This window comes from Heterocephalus glaber, unplaced genomic scaffold, assembly GCF_053883595.1.
Source record: "Heterocephalus glaber isolate CG9 unplaced genomic scaffold, H.glaber_assembly_v1.0 deba00000122, whole genome shotgun sequence".
NCBI lineage: Eukaryota > Metazoa > Chordata > Mammalia > Rodentia > Bathyergidae > Heterocephalus > Heterocephalus glaber.
The window spans coordinates 52,010,114-52,025,945 of record NW_028258138.1 but is presented as its reverse complement, the minus strand read 5'-3'; the positions used below and the strand labels follow the sequence as shown (position 1 = coordinate 52,025,945).

At 34.4% G+C, this 15,832-nt stretch overlaps 1 long non-coding RNA gene across 4 annotated transcripts in view; it reads right to left on the bottom strand.

The window, feature by feature from the left end:
- Positions 1–15,597, bottom strand: part of LOC147830433 (uncharacterized) — a 194,137-nt gene extending 178,540 nt beyond the window's left edge. Inside the window, exons 1-3 of one of the 4 annotated variants that reach the window (XR_015452597.1) lie at positions 13,584–15,597; positions 8,331–8,476; positions 7,241–7,308 (exon numbers count right to left, since the gene is read on the bottom strand). This is a non-coding gene — a long non-coding RNA (uncharacterized LOC147830433). Of the gene's footprint in view, positions 1–7,240; positions 7,309–8,330; positions 8,477–8,820; positions 10,927–13,583 lie in introns of those variants that run through there. The other 3 variants (XR_015452595.1, XR_015452598.1, XR_015452596.1) reach the window with 3 other exon arrangements.
- Positions 15,598–15,832: the final 235 nt, after the last annotated feature.

Here is a 15,832-nt window from a genome sequence, read left to right as displayed (position 1 = left end):
GCACTAACCAAAATGCCCTGTCATTCTTCATCAGTGACTGTTACACTCAAATTCCTTTGCTAAGGAATATAAAAGTGTCCAGGGGAATGGTAAATCTTTATTTGCCTCATTAAGCCTGAACAAAACAAAACAGAACCAAAGTTGATAAAAGCATGCTAGGAAGATCTGGCTATCATTACAATTTTCATCCAAAAATCAAATCTAATCCAGTGAAAGAAACATTAATAAAAGTGTTTTTAAATGTAAGAAAACATAATGATGCAATAATGATAAATATCTATATTGGTGGCAAGCAGGATATGTGTTACCTGTTAAGATCTAAAGGGAAGAAAAAGTTCTTCATAATATTCACTTCTTTATTTGAAATTCAAAATTTCTTGCACAAATACATTTTTTTTCTTTCTGATGAAAATATTGATACCAGCTCTTATAATAGCCACAGGAGAATGACGTAGAAATCTGTTTTTTATGCCCAAAATTCCTAATCCATACTATAGCGTATATTCTGCAGTTTTTAAGTATTTTAGCTCATGTTTATTAATTCCCTAGTAATACAATGACAAACTGCCACAAAGTTGTTGGCTTAAAGCAACAAAAATTTATTCTCTCACAGTTCTGCATAGTAGACATCTAAAATCAAGATGTGAACAGGGCTATGCCATCTAAAGACTCTGGAAAGAATTCTACCTTGCTTTTCCCTGGCTCTTCTGGATGCTTACAATATTGGGCAATCTTTGATCTTCCTTGGTTTATGGCCACATAACTCTAATCTCAGCCTCCACTTCCACGGTGGCATGGGCTTCTTTCCTCCAAGTGTTTCTAAATCTTTCTCTATTTATATGGATATTCATCATTAAATTTAGAGCCCACCCTAATCTAATATGACCTTTCTTAACTTGATTACATCTACAAAGACCCTACAGGGTACATCTGTAGGTACCAAAGACTGGAATTTGAATATATCTTTTTAGGGGACAAAAGTCATTGCATCACAAAGGTTAAAAATATATCTAATTCTTTCAACCTGGAAGGTAAGAACAAATGGGAAGAAACAACTTTCAGGATAAAAACAGATATGCAAAACCATGAATCTTGACATGTTACCTACAAGAAATGTAAAGAGCGGTATATATACAAGGCCAAGTAGCAAGGTCCTAGCATGCACTCTGTAAATAAGTGGCAGTGAGTAACAAGGAGACTCAAAGTTTCTCATATTCCTAGAAACCTCACAATCCTTCCCCTTTTCAGAGGAAGCAACTGTGCTACTCACCTCTACTCACTTAGACCCAAAGCCATGTATTCCGATTGTGCAGGACTTAGGAAAGCCAAACTATAGCCAATTCAGAGAAAAGAGATCTGAGCTGTCTGCTTTAAGGCATAGGGTGAAATTTGTTCTTCCTTACCTTGCTCCATTGTTATATGTTAAAAGAAAAGGACACCAGAGGCTGCTTTGCCTTCTTTTGGTGTTTTAAATCTTAGTTCCACTGGAAGCCTACAGAGAACAATAATCACACAAACCAATAGTTTCACAGTGCTTCATGGTGCTTGTACATTTACCAGGTTCCCTCTTAAGGGTTTTAATATATGGTAGTACATTTAGTCCACTAAACAATTTGAAGTGGATGCTATGTTATGCCCATTTCACAGAAAATAAACTGAGGAACAGAGAAGTTACATAAACTAAAAAGTCAAGCAGTGAACCAGTACCAGGATTTTGATTCAGATTCTTCAGTCTGGCTCTAGAGTTCTTAGGCTCTTCTAAATTGGATTTCTTCAAGAAATATTTTCAAAGTTCTTATGCTTTCATAAATTATATTTCTTAAAGAAGCAGTACAAAAGAAACTCTTCTCGGGCCAGGGATTTAGCTCAGTGGCACCGCACCTGCCTCCGAAGCGCAAGGCTCTGAGTTTGATCCCCAGCACCAAAAAAAGAAAAAAAGAAAGAAACTCTTCTACTTCTATATGGTAATGCAATATCAACTTTTCCTTGTAAGCTAATAAACACAAGCATGTTTGTGTAGACTTCTCCTGGTATGTAATTATTCAGGAAAACGCTTAGAACATGCTATGGTAGCTAAAATTCAGTATTACTATTTCTAGATATTTCTTAAGCTCTTAACATAAAGGGAAAAGCTGATGAGTCTTCAAATCATGTTGTAAATATCTGGACTCAGTTCTCCTCCAGTTAAGGCAACTAATTTGCATTTCCCACAAAACCCTGTGAACCGACCACTGCACCTTTCCCAATATGTCCATTTCCCTTACAATTATTTTATGATTCTTTCTGCTTTAGCCTCTTGGCTAACACCTACTTAGACTTCCAAACGATGTTTAAAGTGTTACTTCCACAAAGATTCATTTTCTGATCAGTCCTGTAGTCCCTAGACTGAGTATAATTCTCCTCTTCTGTTACTCTCTTTGACATCCACAGTAGTAGACATTCTTACTGACCAAACTTTCATTCAAGCCTTTCTTCTTCCTTCTAGAACCTGGAAATGATTCAAGCAACCAGCTTTACCCACAAATCTAATTACTCAGAGAAACCTAACCACTTCTGGCTTGAAAGATCTAGGGATAATCTTTTGAGATCTATAATGGCATATGACAACTTAGGACAACCAAATGTTAGGGAACATTTCCTGGGGCTTCTTCAAAGAATGCTATAGAACTGCCATTTTGACTTGCTTTCTGGACTTTGCTAGGCAAGGAAGTAAACTCTAGAACTAATATAACATCTCACTACCAAGCTGAAGTTAGGACTGAGTTACAGAAAAGAACAAGAAAAGAAAAATAAAGTAGATTAAATAAGTCTTTTAGCTATCCAACTTCTGGACCTCCTACTAGCAAGCTCTAAATTTATTTTTCTTTTCTTCCCATGTGAGGGCATATGAGTGAATATCTTCACTCACCATCTTTCATACACCTTTCTAAAATTACTTTTCAAATTTTTAACCACTCAACCACAAACTCACGTGGGGTCAGGAATTATGATTTTAGCCTTCATATTATCAGAATCTAATTCAAACTGCAAAGATAAAAGTTTCTATTTTTTATATTTGTACCAACTTAAAAATGAATAGCTAAATACATGAAATTACCACTAACTATTCAATAAAGAAAAATAAATATAATGTATTCTATAGGAAAATTATAGCCAGATTGTAAGAAAAGGATCTAAATTAAATAATTGTGAATATAGGAGTTTAAAAATATTTTTCTACTTTACTCTTCTACTTTACTCATGGAAAGTTAGATTTTCTTGTCAGAAAGTTTTGCTAGAAGCATGTTCATAAGCACTCAGTTTAGTTGTAATTTCAAGTGTAACTACTAGACCAATGGTAAAATAACAAATATCACATTCTACACTCAGATGTAAGATGAACTCTTTATGACTTCTGAATGTAAGGTTTAAAAATAATTTTGAGTTCTTAGATGATTAACTATCCATAGCCTAGTTGGAGACTAGCAAGGAAAAGAAAAGAACTTCAAATTCCAGGGATGATTTTTAAATGATGTGTTGTGTTGTAGATCTCATGCTCTAAATGTAGAGATGAGACAATCGGGAGCATTTTATCTCTTCACTTGAATTTGAGAGAGAGAGAGACAGAGAGACTGAGAAAAAGAAAGATTTTACAGAGGTGGCTAGTAAAGCTTGTTATACTTCACCTGTATGTTGGAGAAATTGACAGATGACTAGGGCATAGCTAAAAGTCTAATTTATAAGGAACATCTTGGCTAGCTGCCTGACTGAGAGGAGTGGAGTAGAGCTCTATGCTGTGACTGGAATCACTATATACTTCCAGAGTTTATCTGAGCAAAGGACTGGCCACCCAAGGGAAAAGTCATGGGGCAGCTGAATGAGTAATTAGAACTCAAAAGTACAATTCTTTATTTCACTGAGAATAAAAACTAAATTTTGAAAAGAGTGTTCATATTCTGGGTGTCTCTCTTATCTGCTTGTTGCATACTCTCCTTTTGTTTATTCACCTCTTCCTCACAGAGGCTTTTCACAGACTCTTCCTGCAACCAGCCATAGGGCTCACTCCCCAGCTTCCTTCAAGCCACTTCGCTATTGCTAACCACAAATTTCAGTGCTGTAAGACAACTGCAGTTTGTGATTGATAATTAATACGTGGCTTGGCCAGGCTGCTTTTCTTTTCTGTGTCGGCTCACCTAGAGCTGGGTTGTCTAAACTGACATGCGTTGAATGATCTTCACCTTCAGAGGGAACCTTAAATGCCATAGTTGAAAAGCTGTTTCATCTCCACTTGAGCTCTTATCTTCTAGCAAGCAAAATTTTGGCAAAAGTTTCCTTACCAACAAAAGAAGATAAATCCCAAAGCACAAGCACATTTTATCCCTTTTCTCTATTTACAGTTTTTTTAATGTCTGGTACCAAAGCAAAGACATAGCCACACCCATATTCAAGGAATTGAAAGACATAGAGATAGTTGAAAACTTTCTAAACAGAATCTCAGTTACACAAGAAATAACATCACGAATCAACAAATGAGATTATAAAAAATTATAAAGCTTCTGCACAGCAAAGGAAACAACTAACAGAGTGAAGAGACAAGGTACAGAATGGGGAAGAAAAAGCTACTCCTCAGACTGAGGACTAATACCTGGAATGTATAAAGACTCAAAAAGTTACACCCTCCCAAATAGTGGATCTAATAAGATATCAGAAACTGACATGAATAGACATTTCTCAGAGAAGAAGTACAAACAGACAATAAATACATTGAACATGTTCAATATCACTGGTCATTAAGAAATTCAATTTTAAAAAAACAGGGAGATTTCATCTCACTCCAGAAAGAATGGTTGTCATCAAGAAATCAAATAATAACAAATGCTGATGAGGCTGTGAGGGAAAAGGAACTGCTCTAAGTTCTTGGTGGGAGTGTAAAATAGCACAACCACTATGGGTACAATCAGTACAATCAATATGGCTATTCCTCAAAAACTAAAAACTAGAAATTCCTTCAAGCCAGCTATTCCCTTTCTAGGTATCTTCCCCCCAAATTTAAAGATACCATCGTAGAGTGATACATACACACCCATGTTTATAGATGTACAACTCATAATAGCTGAAACTTGAAAACAGCTTATATGTCCATCAACAGATGAATGGATAAAGTGTGGTATTTATAGACAATGGAGTACTACTCTGTGATAAACAAGGATAAATTTGAGTCATTTGTAGGAAAATGGTTGCACTTTGAGACCATAATGTCAAGTAAAATAATCAGACACACAAGGTTAAATATCACATGATTTCTCTTATATAAGAAATCCAAACTATACAGAAAGAGCAAAATAGAAGATAGATAATAAGAAACAAGGAAATAATCTTTTGCAAGTGAATAAGAGCAAGAGATGGAAGGAGGAGGGAGAGGAGGGGAAGGAGATCTAAAATAGAATTAAGATGTCATTCTGTACTGCAAACAGGTGCCAGTAAAATTAACATAAAAATAAAAGACAAGTTCTACCTCTTGCATAGCAAAGGTATGAGCCTGAACAAATGGGAGGCATTGTGACTTATCTTCTCAGAGAGCCACAGTGGTTACATTGTAACTGGATTTTAGCCCTACCCAAAAATTCCCACTCCTCCTGAATCTGCTATACCTTGTCTTGTTTTAATATAGACTCAAAAACTGTAACACTTTCTAACATGTAATTTATATCTATTTTTCACTGTTCTATCTTCTCCTTTAAACTATTATCTTCCTTGAATAGGAAACCTTTCTTTACTAATTCACTTAGAGGAGTTTCTGACACACAATAGGGTTTCAATAAATATTTGATTGGATGAGTAAAAAACCTACCAACAAGTTAAAACCAATGAAAATCTCATATTTACCTGAGAAGGTTCCTCTTTCATATTAAAGAGATTGCAGAGATAACAGACTTACATAGGAATGACCTTAAAAAATCCATTAAAAGTATCCTGAGATAAAAATCACACATTAAATAAATAAATAAATAATAAACAAAATAAAACAATAAGATGTATAATCTGAGTTTGTTCATGATTATATGTGTCAATTTATCACTTTTCTGCTTCTTTAGGTTATAAACCAGGGAATCATAAATAAGGTTAAAATAAAAGGAGAAAGTTTTATTTGGGCACAGAATCTATTTGAAATCAAGAAACATGTCAGTTAGGCCAAATGTACTTTATCCTTAGAAGAAGTGGGTTTGGGTGTTAATAGCAAGAACTGCGCTTACAACTTAGCATTCTTGGAGGGAGATAAGCAGGCTGAGGGCAAGTCCAGCACTAAGAAATGGATGCAAGCCAGAGTAATCTGAAATTTTATAATGCCAGTGATATGTCCAGGTTAGGAGGCAAACTAGTCAATGTGGTATTTTTCAAACCTTGTAACATGTTGTCAGACTCAGGAAAATTATCTTTTCTTGGGGATTTACTTCCCACTACGATGTCTGCATGGCAATTTGCTCCCTACCCAAAAATTTCTAAAGCCCAGAAGAAGAATTTTGCTCTCTTTTAACCATTCTGTAGGCATTTTTGACTTATTTTATCAAGTTTTAGAATCACATATAACTTATTTCATGATAACTTTCTCAAATACTATAAGCTAAATATTATCACCACCACTTTATATATGAGGAAATTGTATCACAAGAAAAATTAATGACTTGCAGTAGCTCTGACAGTTAGCAAGCAGCAGAGCTTGGCTTAAAAATGGATTCTCAAACTCTCTAAAATCCAAGCTCTTCTACTATAAGCTACTGCCTTCCAGTCTGAAGCAAAATCAGATATAAATCCTGTACTCAATTAGTTCATAATTTTGCAATATCATAAGACCCTGGAGAGTGTCTGTAAATCACTACAATGTGAGATCCTAAGTGCTTTAGGAGAGGCACTGGGAAGTCAGAGGAGGAAGAAATTACATTCAGCTGAGGATCATGAAACACTTCCTACAGGAAATGGAATTTTAATTTTATATCATAATTATGACTGAACTGAAGATCTGGTTGGTTTTCCTTGTTCCTTCTTTACTGTCTTCAGAATATTATGAATCATGGTTTCCTTTTTTCTAGTGTTTAAATTAATAAAACTAACATAGGTCCTCTCCCTTTTCTCCTTTTTGTTAATAAATTTATCTTCCTTTCTCTCTCTCTCTCTCTCTCTCTCTCTCTCTCTCTCTCTCTCACACACACACACACACACACACACACATGTTCTAAAAACAAATGCCTGAATAGACCCCTACCTTCTATTTCTTGGTATGCATGACACATCTACTAAAGCAGTTCTGTCTCCCATGTGTATTGAAATGATCTGAAAATAAATATAAGTACTTAAATCATTATAAACTTTATTAATTCATATTTACATCTGTTTTTTGACAAGCATAATTATTATTTCTGGCATTTTCCTCATTCTGAAATTCAAAGTTATTTATTTTGCTAAATTGGTAAAATCAATTATATACTTACAAGCTACAAGAAAAAGGGAACATGTAATAAACATCACCATATATATCATAAATGATGATATTCCAAGTTCAAATGTCAAAAAGGATATACAAACATAAAATTTGTAGTGATTCAAAATTATAGAGTAGAACAGGTACTTTATTTTGCCTAAAAATACATACTTAAGAGACACAAATAACAATAATCATTTTTAAATTCTATATTATAGCACTATAGGTTAATATATAAGTGTAAATGAAGAGTAACTTGCAGAGATTTTCATTAATCAAGAATTTCAAAACCCACTATGGAATACTAGACCAAGTCTGTTCTATGTGAAATGATCAAACATAGAATTCAAAATTCTGTTTATCCAACCTAATTCTCCTCAAGAGACTAATGCTGCTAGGTATTAAATTGAGCCCAACTGAACAAAGAGAACCAGATGAATCCAAGACTGCAGCTTTGCACAATTTGAATATAGTCATAAATATGATTTATGTATCACATAAAAATGAATATTTACCTGTTCAATGAGGTTAATAATTACACAGAAGAGATAAGGAAAACTTTTGATAGTTACTACATACTAGACTCTATCAATATGTCATTTTATTAAAATAATAAGTGATAATAAACCTGATCTTTGAACATACGTAGTCTGTCCCAGAGCTAAGCGCTAATCACTCTCCCATGTGTTTAATACCAGGTAATAGTCAAAATTTTATATGAATAAGATTGATAAGAATTGATTCTATAATATTGCAAGTTTTCAGAATTGTTAATTTACCATGTGTTACAGTTTGAATATAATGTTCGCCCAGAATCCATGCATTAAATACTCTGTTCCTGGGGCAGCAGCATTAACATATGGTGGAAACTTACTTAGAGTTCGTTAGGTCCTTGGCAATGTGCCCTTGAAGATCCTGGGTCCTTGGTCTCTCAATCTCTCTCTCCACTCAAGTTTAAGATATGATTGTTTTGATCCAATATCAGCTCCTCACTTTTACCATTCATACCATGGAGTTATGCTGTCAAAGGGTGACACTCATCACACCTGTGCAATTTCTTCTGAACTTGGGTCTTCAAAACCATAAGCTAAATAAAACTTCTCTGTTTATAAAGTTAATTGCCTCAAGTATTTCATTGTAGTGATGCAAAGCTATAAACATAGTTTTAAAATATACACTCATAAAATATAGTTTTAAAATATACAAAACATGATGGAGGAGTTTAAACCAGGGCTGATGTTTCATCCTGAATCCCTTTCAATCCCAACTCCTATTCATATTTTGCAGCTTATCTAATAGTTTATATTGGAATATACTGCCTTAACTCAATTGTAATAAGATCAGCCTTTTTTTTTAAATCTCACCTTGCCTTCTTCTTTTGTGGATCCACAATTACCAGTGTAAGACTGAGAACCTGTGATCCTTAGAGTCCACAAAAATACATCACCTAGCTCTAATCACATGCTTCAGTTTAAGCAAAGGTCAGCCTGCAAATCCTATCAGTATCCTCTTTATGACCTGAGGTTACTTCTTTCCATCTCTAGGGACACTTCACCAAACTTCTCTGAATATAGCACCCACAAAAAACCCATGCCTGGGATGGCACATGCCACAGTGCAGAACAGTAATGTCACTGCTTTTGGGTGCTGCTCCTAGAATAACCTCTCTCCTTCACTTCTTTCTGCATCTATTCTATCAACAAATATTCTGAACAAATTTTCAATATGTCAGTATCCTTAAAACAAAACCTACTAGCTCTAGCTTTTAAAGAAAACCAGGACTGACCAGAAAGATTCCTGGCAGCTGACATCTGTTCCATGAGAATCTCACCCCAGCAAATTTTGCAGACACTTGGCATTACTGGGATCAAGCCATTTCTGGATATTTTTGTGAAAATGAAGAGGAGCCTTGAAACAATGTACAAACCAGATATAGGCAAGAGAACTGAAAACCTCTCTTGGTCATATTGTCTTCCCACAACTGGACTGGCTGACCTCCAGCCCTCCTCACACTACGGGCTGTGTTTCTTAAAGCTTTCTCAGTTTTCAAATTCATTTTGAGATCCAGGCATCTCTCTGCTTTTATAGATTCAGATAGTTTTGTAGGAGGAAAATGCAGCCGATGCCTGTTCACTTTCTTGGCAGGAACCAAATGTCTCTAGTTTCTCTGCCTCTTTTATTAAAGGATGAGAGGGAGGAAAGAAAAGTCTCATCTAGACATGGATAAATGGTTGTTCAGGTTTATTTTCTGAAAAAAATCACTGGCTTATCCTTTCTGTATATTTTTAACCTTCCACTGCCTGACTTTCTAAGCAGCCAAAAATACCAAACCACCTACCAAGGACTATGCTTCCATGATCTTCAAAACTTTCTTTTTAATTGTTCTAGGTAGGTGGGTGAGATATCACAACCAGGAATTTAAATCCTGAATTTCCAAGTTTTCAAGTTATTGTAAAAGATATTTTTGATCTGAGTTGTTGCACCAGTCCTTCTGCAACAAGGCTCTGTAGCTTATTCAGTACAACAAATAGTATCCTGATATCTTAAAATAAATTTTAAAAGTTTAAAAACACCTCATAAAATCTTTCATACTCCTTGAATCACTTCTGTTAGGTGTAAAAAGAAATTCTCACATATTAAACTTGTTTTTGGAAGCTGCAAAGGTCTTCCCACAACCTTGGCTATTACCAGTTTAAGTTTAATCTAAATTCAGAAGCTCCTCCTTCAAAACATTCTTACCGTTAATGAATTACACAGGTATTGCACCTCCTGTGCCTTTCTATTCGAAAGGAGAAAAGCTGTTCTTTTCATTTGGAGCAGAGTCTGTGATTATGGACCAGCTAATTAACTTGTCTGATATGGAAGGGATGATGCAATTTTCACTTCTAACTTCTCTCTTCCATATGGATTGGGTGGCTGCTTTTAAACACTGTGACTGCTGTTGTGCAAAAGCTTCTTCTAAGACCTTCCTTTAAGCCCATTTCTATACCTACCATTAAGCTCTCTTGGCAACAGAAAAATTTTAAAAGCCCACTAAACTTAGTTTCCAAGTTGAATTTCCATATATTCTTATTTATAAAAGGCAGGGGTAGTTTTTAAGGCATTTTCTGAGCTTCTTTCTAGCCATTAATATTTTGATAGAATATCAGTTACTTATAAAAGCAAATGGTGGCATAGGAAAAAGAACACTACCTATTCCTTCTTATAAAAACTGTGTATGGCAAAACCAAGCTTTCTGAAATACCCAGATCCTGTAGGCAGGCCATTCACTTGGTTATTTCAGTTAGTAGATTATTTCTCTTTTGCAAAAAGACAATCCCTGTTGTTTTATTAATTAGATATTATCCTTATCATTAGTGTAGCATGAATGAAAACTAAAATTACTTGGTGACACTTGTTGGAAAACTCCACAGTGAACATTCCATAGGGAAAGAAAAACCCAGCAATATATATCTCATTGAGCTAAGCAAAACTCGTCCATGTCAGATATGGGTAGACACATATATTTCATCTTTAAAAAGGCAATTACATTGATATTGACAAAAATAATAAATTGCTTTCCAAGGAGGGAAGCATAAGCTATAAAAAGACATCTGCGATCTATGGCTCATGAACTTAAAATTTAGATCCAGGACATAAGAGATGTCTGATGATTTATAAAATGTCTTTACTGCATTGGGTTCAAGTGCCAGTAAGTATTTTAGATTACCAATACTATCATCTTTAATATATGCTTTCAGAACATTTAAGCAGCTAATGTACTATTTCATTTATGGCTATAATAAGGTTGCTTTATATACTTTGTAGACTCTAGGCAGGAAACCTGGAGAGTTGGTTAAGTATACACAGGAAATTGGCAATATTTCTGACAATGTCTGTGTCTCTCTGTGATATTGAGGAACTGTCATGAAATCTAAAGATGCAGAATATACCTTAAAGATATCTAATCCAACCTCACCTATGGTCATGTTTTCTCCTTTAAGAATAATCTTAGGGTTTTTCCTCACACCTCTTATATCACACTTGGCCAATAATTATAATAATCAACATTATTAAGTGTATCCCAACCACTGTCCTAAATGATCAACATGAATCAGCTCGTTTTATCTTCAACATGGTTCAATGAAAAAGATACCATTTCTACTCTCATTTTTACATATGAGAAGGTCAATTCCTAAATGTTTATATCACCTAAATTTTCATCATTACATCAAATTCTGTGCTTTATCATTTAACTCTATAATGGTGTCATTTTTGTATTTCTAAAAAGAAAATCCATTGAAGGTACAGAGTGATGTGGCTATTGTCATTAGAAATACTCCACAGCACCTACCACAGTGTTCAGTAGGCAAACAAAAATATGATTTAATATATTCATTTTACAGAATGTGAATGGAGCTCTTTAGTCCACCAGATCTTCTTTTGCACAATTTTTATCTTGCACTAGTCCCCAAGAGGTTGATTTCTTATTTCACCCAGGTTCTTTTTCCCTCCAGCTTCTAATTGTGTTTGCCCAGTGGAAAGGGCAGAAGATTGAAGAGTGGGAGAAAAGAGAAATCTGGGCTTTGGGATCAAGGATTGGACATTGCCATGATGCTCAATCAGAAGTCACAGCTTCTGCCTGGCAGCCACAGCTACAGCACCAGCTATAGCTCTTTTGGGTACCAGTAGCTATTTATTCCCTTCAGATCAAGTGGTGGCCATGGTGCCCAACCCTTGCTAGCTCAGAAGTACAGAATCATCTCTTTTGGGTTTCTTTTAATTTTTCCCATAACTTTTTAATTAGTATCTTTGTTAAATTCTCTTTAATTACCCTGTTTGTGAATGCCATCTGTTTCCTTAGCCAGGAACTTGACTAATAAATGAAAATAAACCTTGGAAAAATTAAGTAATTTGCTAATGATCACCATTTATATCTCCCTCAGATAATAATAGTCAACATTATTGAGTGCTTATTATATACTGGGTACTATTCTGAAGGCTTACAGCTATTTGAGAATAGAGTTTAATATACTAATTTAAATACATATAATCCCATGTTCACATCTTGCATATTCTCATTGCAATTGAGATGAACTTTGGCAAGTTATTTAACTAATCTACACCTCAACTGCCTCATACATGAAAAATCAATGATGATGCCAGCTTTACAGATTTGTTACCAGGTACCTGATATGTAGTAAGGACTCAATTAATTCCTATTAGAATCTGCAGGTCTTTCATAATATTGTTGTTATTTTTTTTTAAATCTCAAGATTTATTTTAAAAATCAACAAGTAAAACAGCATTACTTTTGTTAATTTTATTAAGATTTCCAATGCTAGCTTTACTTGTCTCTTCTACCATGAATGTTGATTAAATATCTTGGGGCAAGCTGAAGCATTTTAATATTGACTCTACCTCTTCCAAAACACAAAAGTAAATCTCCTGTCCCTTACACATTTGCAACATATTCTAAAGGACAATATGCAAAACATTAAATCAGTTACCATTTTAAGGTGCTAATAGCGAGTTTGAAAATTGTAAATAAAGAGAAACTGACAAAATGGACCTTCTTTTCCCCAAAATTTTAGAATATTGGCAAGAAATGTACCCATGGGCTGGGCATTGAGCTCAGTGGTTTCGCTGCCTGCTGCACAGGAGCAAGGACCCAAGTTCAATCCCCGGTACCAAAAAAAAGAAATGTATGCATAGAAATCATTAGATCACCTCATCTGGAAATAAGAAAATCAAGACTCAAGAATCCAACACTGATATGAAGAATTGCATATTTGGCAAAGTTGGGGCTAAGTATCAGACATCTTAGCTCCCACTTCCTGAGAGAATCAGATCAAGTTGTGATCTCTACCCTAGAAAGTTGGCCTTTTTTATAACATCTATAAACACTAATGTAAATAGTTTAAGTCTACTTATTTTTATAACACTTTCTGTCCAAATTTTCACCAAGAAATAATTTCATAGAATAATTTTGGTGTTATGTTGACTATGACTCCTGAGGATCTAAATATGAGGCAAATATTCATGACACAAAGAAATGCACAGAACTGAAATCTATAAAATACAACTTTAAACAAAAGACCTTTCTTTCTTCCCAGAAACTTCTCCTTACCATGGCTCCCCACACTTACCTCTTGTAACTGTACAGGAATAGTGCAGGGGAAAATGGTCAGGAAGAGAAGCAGATGACACCCACTCTCCTTCCCACTGCACATGTGTTAGTCTTGGCTTGGGAAGGAAGATGTTTACCTTGAATAAGATGCTGAAAATTTCATAGAAGACCATACTATGGATTTGCTTCTTTACATTTGGAAATAATTTGTTAATTTATGCCAATGACCATGGAAGTTAAACATTTTGAATCGATTCAAGGACATCGAGGCAACCATGACAGTACAAAGATACAAAAGAGAACTTCTAGAACTACTTTAGAAAGTGGCAAAAATGATGAGCTAAGTGGTAAGAAGGGTGTGGGGGGATATTTTGAGGGAGATTAATGGCAATATGTACTTTATTGTAATAATTTCTTTAACTTTTTTTAATTCATCATATATTTTGATCATCCTTATATATGATTCCTCTGAAACCTCATTCACACATAAGGGAAAATAAGTTAAGAAAGGAAATTTGAAGGAGGGGAGACAGCAATGTTTTCTATTTGCATTCCACTGAATGTGGCAGTTTAGGTGAGATAGCTATAGCTATGCTTTTATGCATGATTGAAGAATATTGAAATGATCATGTATTTTTATATAATCAAAACAGAAAATCCTAAAACCGTTTGATTCTTTTGTGAAAAAAGAGAGAATTGAATTCAATATTTCAAAATATGAAACAACTTGTAACACTGGAGTTGGTCTGACTGGTTCTCTCCCCACCGTGGGGCCTCTCCTGCACATCCGTCCTCCCTTCTGACCCCTGACTATTTCACCACTCCGACCCAAACAATTGGCTTCTTCACACAATCTAAGGGGTCTGTGCTCCACAGATTTAGATCCCCAATTTAGAGCATCTGTTGTAGGTGGCATACAGGAGATAGTGACAACATCCTGCACTTCATCAGTCAACAGATACTTACTGAGTCCACATTTTCTAGACACTAGTATATGACACAATACAGTAGAAAAATAAAGTTCATGTCATTTTAAATCTCACAATGTAATAGAAATGCCAACAATAAACAAATGTATATATGATATAATATCAGAGACCATATATTTTAAAAATAAAGTAGGGTAAGTGTGTATAGTATGATGGGAGGTGTTACTTGAATGTCATGAATCTCTTAGTTTTGTGAGGGAAAGTGTGTTCCAAGAAGAGAGAAAATCATGTACAAAACCTTTGGGCAGAGTTACACTTGCTATGCTACAGAAGCAACAAGGAGACTGAGATGAACTAGTGCAGAATAAAGTCAAAGATATAGAATAGATAGACTTTGTATTATGATGCTACAATGTTTTGTCCCATCTTAACACCCTGATGTATTATTTAAATATACTGAAGATGGGAGAATAGCTTCTCATGATACCCTTCCCAAGGCTGTCTCTATTTAACCTGTCTTGTTTATATTCTTAACCATAGAACTCTAATGATCATTATCTATAAAGAATATATTCTGGAAAACTGAAGATTTGAGAGTGCCAGGTAAAATTTATACTAACTGGAAAAAGGAAAAGATTCTCTGATAAGACAGAAAAATGATTTAGAAAACAATAAATAAGAGTAATTTCCAACAAAACAGGTTAGGTTCTTTCTATTTCTCTGTGATCTGTAGAACTGACAGGTTTGTTTTTTGTTTATTGGTTTGTTGTTGTTGTTTTTGGACACGGAATCCCAATGGGGATTAAGTAATTGGGATTAAGTAATGAGTAAGCAAAGTAGAATGATTTCATGTGTTGTATAGGTAGTTGAAGATAATATTTAGAGGTTGTTGTTTTCTCATGTGCTGAATATTTTGAATATTTCTTCAAACTAATCATTTGTTATGTGCTTTGTTTATGATATATTTTACCATATAAATGTTTTCTCTAAGCATTTATATAATCAAATAGTTTCTTTTAGTTAGAATTTTTAAAATTTTGCACTAGGGAATTTTTTTTACTACATGTCAGCTAAACTCCAAGAATGCACATAGATTTCTATGTAGTGCATAAATACATGTGTGTAAATATGTGTACATAAACATACTTCTATATAATGTGTGTATAATATATACATATTTATCATATGTTTATTACATGCATATATAGTTTTAAGTATTTCAATTTAAATACTTAGTACATCATAATTTAGTTGGTTAAAATAAACTCCAGACATATTTTCTTCCTAGATGATTGCCAATTGTGTTAAGTAAAACCATTATTCATTTAAAAATCTTACT